Source organism: Quercus suber, unplaced genomic scaffold, assembly GCF_002906115.3.
Source record: "Quercus suber isolate HL8 unplaced genomic scaffold, Cork oak 2.0 scaffold_620, whole genome shotgun sequence".
NCBI classification, from domain to species: Eukaryota; Viridiplantae; Streptophyta; class Magnoliopsida; order Fagales; family Fagaceae; genus Quercus; species Quercus suber.
The window spans coordinates 10333-16743 of record NW_027070063.1 but is presented as its reverse complement, the minus strand read 5'-3'; the positions used below and the strand labels follow the sequence as shown (position 1 = coordinate 16743).

The window sequence follows — 6411 nt, the reverse complement described above, 5'->3', positions numbered from 1 at the left end:
AACATGACAGATGAAATTCAGAATCCTATCCTCTTGCATGTAGTAATAGCAAGCATATACCAATAAACACAGTGATTGACATCAGTTACCATAAATATTTAGGAAACTACCACACAAACAAAAGATGGATAACAGATAAGCACCTTTGCCTCTTAAAACATGTGCCACTTATCTCAACAAGATTGTTTCATTCACATGCAGATGGCGATGAAGAGACAGCAACAGCAATTGGGGTGCAGGTTTCTTTACTTGCAATTATTGCAGAAGCATCAGAATCCATTTCTTCTGACTTTCTTTTCTATTCAGAGGTATGACTTCGGACATTTTCCCAAGTCATCATCAAGTGACCCTCCATTCATTGTGGAACCTATCAACTAAGGTACTTGCAACTTTCCTTCACAAAGCAATCCACCTATATCCTTCCAGGGTCATCACTCATCTCTTTGGCCATGGCATTATAAGAGGACGGAGAATCACCACTCAGCAAAACTTCCAACCATCTCCATCATCAGACCAGCAAGTTTTGTCCGCACTCTGAAGAGCTATGCCTCTGGCTTGGGTGGGACAATTCCACTCCTGTTCCTTCTAATGTTTCCTTTGTGAATTTATGTACACTAGAATCTGATCCCACCAAAGCTCTCCCAAAAGATTCTTCCCTCAGTTCCTACTCCCTCCATAAACTGCATTTATCACCCCCACAATTGCTGCTACCTCCCAGGGAGAACTTCCCTTATCCAGCCTACCATGCTCTCCATGATGAGCTACGACTCTAGCCAAAAAAAGTACAAATGAACAAAATAACTTATTCAGCATTTTTCTTGTAACAATATAGTTTTACAAAAGCAAACAAAACAGAAGTTTTTTTTTTTTGATAAATAACAGAATTGAATTAATTAAAAGTCCAGGTACACCGGGGGTGTATGTGGAAAACAGTACATCAAACACAAAAATTACAAAGATCAAGCATTTCTAAAAAATTAGAACAAGGGAAAAGATTAAAGGAAGAACTCCACTCTAGCAAGGTGTGGAGAAGAAGAGATTTAATTACTGAAATAGACCGTTCCTTCCCTTCGAAACATCTTGAGTTCCGTTCTCGCCAAATACACTATAGGACACAATGTGGGACAGCCCACCATAAATCAATGCTCCGATGCCCACCAAAAGTCCCTTGCCAACACGAAAATAAATCAAAGACCCCATGCGGCATAACCCATTGAAGACCAAATAGAGCCCACACCATAGACCATAATTCATAAGCAATAGGACAATGAAGAAGAAGATGATTCACCGATTCTCCACTCTTTTTACACATATAGCACCAATCTACAACAGCGACACCCTTATACCATAAATTTTCAGTCGTCAAAATCTTACCTAATGAGGCAGTCCAAGAGAAGAAAGCAACCTTAGTAGGGACCTTTGAACTCCACACAGGCTTTCAAGGGAAAGAAATGTCGAGAGTAGAGGAAAGAGAGAGATAGTACTCACTCACTTTAAAATTCTTATTGCCAGTTAGTTTCCAGCATAGTTTGTCCTGACCTTCACCATTAAGGGGCAGTGAATTGATAAGATCTAGAAAAGTGTAAAAATGCTCTGTTTCCCAATCTTGGGGAGCTCTAGAAAAAAGAAGATCCCAGTGAAGCCTCTGGTTAGGAAAGTGCATAACATCTGCAATAGAAGACTCCTTATTACAACTAATATTATAGAGTTCTGGAAAAGCCTCCCGGAGAGTATAGCTCCCACACCACACATGATGCCAAAATTTAATTCTGTCACCAACACTAACCTCAAACTGAATGGATTCTAAAAAGGCTAGCTAGCCTTGTCTTATTGTTCTCCAAAGACTAACAGCATAAGGGTTAGAGACTTCTTTTGTACACCAACCTCCCCAATCATTCACATATTTAGCCTCAATAACCCGCCTCCAGAGATGGGTTGTCTCTCTTCCATATCTCCACAACCATTTCCCCAACAAAGCTTGATTGAATGTTCTCAAATTTTGAATACCCAAACCGCCATACTGCAATGGAGAACAAACCTGGGCCCAATTTACTAGTCGGAATTTAGGAGACTCATCTATCCCACCCCAAAGAAAATTTCTTTGAAGCCTCTCAATACGAATAGCAATATCCACAGGAATAGGGAAGAGAGATAGGAAATAAGTTGGCAAACTTGAGAGAGTGCTTTTGATTAAGGTAATCTTACTACCTTTTGATAAGTATAATCGCTTCCAACTCGTTAACCTTCGCTCCATTCTTTCTAGGATAGAGTTCCAAATTGCCTGGTCCTTGAATTTAGCACCTAAAGGCAGTCCAAAGTAAGTTATTGGCAAAGATGACTGTCTACAACCCAGCAATGCCACAAGCTCCCCATGTTAGTCAGCTCTCCAACTGGAACTAATTCTGACTTAGCTAGATTAACATGCAACCCTGACACTAACTCAAAAGAGGCTAAAATCTCCCGCAAATATTCACTCTGACTTGCTGTAGCATCACAGAAAATTAAAGTGTCATCCGCAAAGAGTAGGTGGGTCACCATGAGGGGGGTATTAGACCTGGTACCAACAGTGAAGCTCGAAATGCGTCCAACCAGAACCGCACCATCCAACAAACAGCTTAATGCCTCCATAACAATAGCAAATAAGAGCGGGGAGAGAGGATCTCCTTGGCGCAGCCCCCTCGAGCTCCCAAAGAAATCCTTAGGGGAGCCATTTATCAAAATCGAAAATCTCACTGTGGAGATACAAAACAAAATCCACTTTCTCCATTTCTCAGAGAATCCGCAACGCTGCAACATATACATAAAAAAATCCCAGCTGACATGATCAAAAGCTTTCTCCACATCCAACTTACATAAAGCCCTAGGTATCCTTGCCTTGAGCCTACTATCCAAACACTCACTAGCAATTAAAACAGAATCTAGGATTTGTCTATCCAGAACAAAAGCATTTTGAGACTCAGAGATAATTCCAGTAATCACCCTTCTCAGCCTATTAGCCAGCAACTTGGACAATTCCACTCCTATTATCTTCTAATGTTTCCTTTGTGAATTTATATATGCTAGAATCTGATCCCACCAAAGCTCTCCCAAAAGATTCTTCTCTAAGCTCCTACTCACTCCATAAACTGCATTTATCACCCCCATAATTGCAGCTACCCTCCCAGGGAGAACTTCCCTTATCCAGCCTATTATGTTCCTCATGATGAACTACAACTCAAGCAGAAAAAAACTACAAATGAGCAAAATAACTTATTCAGCATTTTTCTTGTAACAATATAGTTTTACACAAGCAAACAATACAGAAGTTGCTATTATAGAACATCATAAGAGAACTGGAATTTATAACCACCAAGATAACCGTGCGCCCTACAACCATAGCCGCAAAACATTATAGATTCCAACTGTTGCATTCATTCCACTAACGCCTTGTATTTACAGTACACTTACTCCCCAGATTAAAAAAGAGCATGACTTTAAAGAATGAGTAATGAAAAAGTAAAGTGAAGGGCAAAGAGAAAATTCATTTACCTGAAGCATTAACCTCCTTTTGTTATTTTTTGAAGAACGCCCTATAAGCACAAGCATCCATTCACTTTTGTTTCACTGATGCAGATTCATTCTCTTTTCACTTTGGCCAACTTCTTTAGTTTCCAGTGTCAATTGTTTTACGCTCTTCTCCTTTTCTTCCCTTTTGAGATCACTGAGTACGTGGAGGGCTAGGAATCATCTTTCCAGTCAATTATGTTTCTCTAGCAGACCTTAAACCAGATGATTAAACAGTGAAGGCATTATAAAACAACGCTCACTCTAAGAATTAAGACATTTCAAACAATCTTGGCTTCCCATGGCAATGTCATAAAGCTGGAAGAGAACTAATAACAACAAGGCATTGTTTTCATTTGAACCTCAAGCATTGTATACTTCAGCTGAATGCCACAGTGCCACCACTCACGTTGATGTTCCACATTCCACAGCCAGATGAAACAAGACAAGGTCTTTCATATCTGCCAAGAATTATTACATATGCTTTGAACTTGCCGACTTGTTTCATCACGACTAGAGACTTAGAACTCTGTGATCTTAAACCTGCTCAAATCAACAAACAAGATCCTCCGAGACAGAAAGCTATTTTTCAATCATACTCAACTGCTTAACTAGCTCCTCATTTTCAAATTTCTTCAGGTGTTCAGCTGTACTGTCAACATAAGAAGCTTTCAAGCTAATTCCTTTTTTGAGCATTAACCTTGCAAGCTTTGCAGCCTCTACCAAATGGCTTTGTTGACAAAGCCCAACTAAAAGAATAGAATAAAGATCAGAATCAATGGAAGTAAAAAACTCTTCACAACTTCATCAGATAAGTAAAAACCATCTAGCACTCGTCCCTCCAAACAAAGCTCCCTTATCAAAATGCTACAAGCCAAACTATCAGGTTTCACCCCAGTAGCAAGCATATTCCTATTGAACTTCTCTGCCTCAAGTTCTTGAAATTTTACGAAAGACAATATTGGAGAAATTTAGCAATCACCATATTAAACATTGCCCCCTGCAACAACTTTATCAATCATCTTATAAGCCTTTTAGACATGCCCCTACATACAGAAACTGTTTATCAAAGTACTACCTATAACGCAATTAGGAGCACACCCAAAAGCTTCCATTATATCCAAAATTTCCAATGCCTCCATTGTCTGACCTTTCTCAAAAAAGCTTTGAGTCACAGATGTATATGTAACAACATTAGGACTGCAATTTCCAACTTCTTTCTCCATATCAACCTCTCCATACTCCCACGTTTACAAACCCCATCAAGGGTCGAATACACCACAGCATTAGGCACACACCCATTCCCCCTCATAAACTAAACCAATCCACAAGCATCCTCTAACCTACCCACATTACAAAACCCTTTACTCATGGCAACATACGTGATCATATCAGGATAAATATCACTAAAACCCATCTCTTCATCAACTCTTCAGCCATATCCATATCACCCTTTTCACAAAACAACCTTATAACCACATTATACGCTGTAGTATCAGCCTCTAAACCAAATTCATTCATTTTTCCCAATATCCACAAAGCCTCATTAGCAAGCCTAGCTTCCTCGCACAAATTCAAAACCACCTTAAATGCCTTAGCACTAACCACATACCCATCAACCCTATAAACCTCAACAATATCAACAACACCTAGGTTTTGATTAATTTGAAGCAATTCACAAGCTTTGCTATACATGAATGAACTATGCCTATATTTGGATTGAAGGCCAGCCCAGATGAAAAACCTAAGCCCCATTTGAGATTGGTTAGGTTGATGCAAGACCTCAATGACACAATTGGAGTCCAATGTGGCATTAACTGTGGCCAGGGTTTTTTCTATGTTCTTGGCACCATTCCTCCGCAGGTGAGTGTGGAATTTCTCATCAACAGGACTCAGCAATTGAACCAAATAAAGTGACAAAGCTGAACCCCTGACACACATTTTTTCAACAATCCAACTAAAATAAGAAAGTACTGTAAACATCGATCATGTAGATCTTATTGTAATTAATGCTGCCATGCAATTAAAGAAGACAGTATTTCTCTGTTAACAATTTCCAGAAATCAAACCCAAAGAACGAAAAGCATTTCAATGGTCTCCCAATCAAAACGGGAGAACCTGCAGATAGATGAATTGAAAAGTATTAATTACATAGATTGTAACAAACTAAACAAAATCATAGTTTTAAAAACAGGACTAGTCAAAGAACCAAAAAGGGAGGTGGTTCTTGGTTTTATGGTTCAACCGGGGTTGGACCAATAGTCGAACCGATAATGTCATAAATAAATAGTTAACAATTTTAAAATTATAAAATATAAATATAATAAGTTTATTACTAATAATATCTAGGTAAAAAATATACAAAAATTTATTTGAGTTTTCACATCTTACAATTAGAAAATAAAAATAGCAAAATGTAAACATATTACCACTACAAAATCATCCTAAAAACATAACATTTAATGACACTTTTCGTTTTGATTTAATTTTTTTTTTTCTCAAAATGGACCATCACATATTTTTAATTGTAATCATAAAAAGAAAAAGTTTATAATATATATAATGAATTCAAGTTAAATAAAAATTAATTGACTTTTAAGATTATTCCCTCATTTAACTAAAACTACTATTTCTTTCTAATCATAATTATCATAAGGAAAAAAAAAAAAACTAAATTCACATGACTTAGATCAAGTAGTTGTACTTTCTTTTTTAATGTTTCTGAGGACAAGTAATACCAGATTGGTGTCCAGTTCACAGTTGAATCGGTCTAACCAGTCGGTCTGGTTTGGTCCGGTTTTTAAAACCATGAACAAAAAATGAGTGAAAGAACACTAAGATAAGAATGATTATTCTGACATTAAGTTA

The 6411-nt window shown here is 37.8% G+C and overlaps 1 pseudogene; it reads right to left on the bottom strand.

The window, feature by feature from the left end:
• Positions 1–5894, bottom strand: LOC136064074 (pentatricopeptide repeat-containing protein At5g47360-like; annotated as a pseudogene).
• Between the last annotated feature and the right edge of the window lie 517 nt (positions 5895–6411).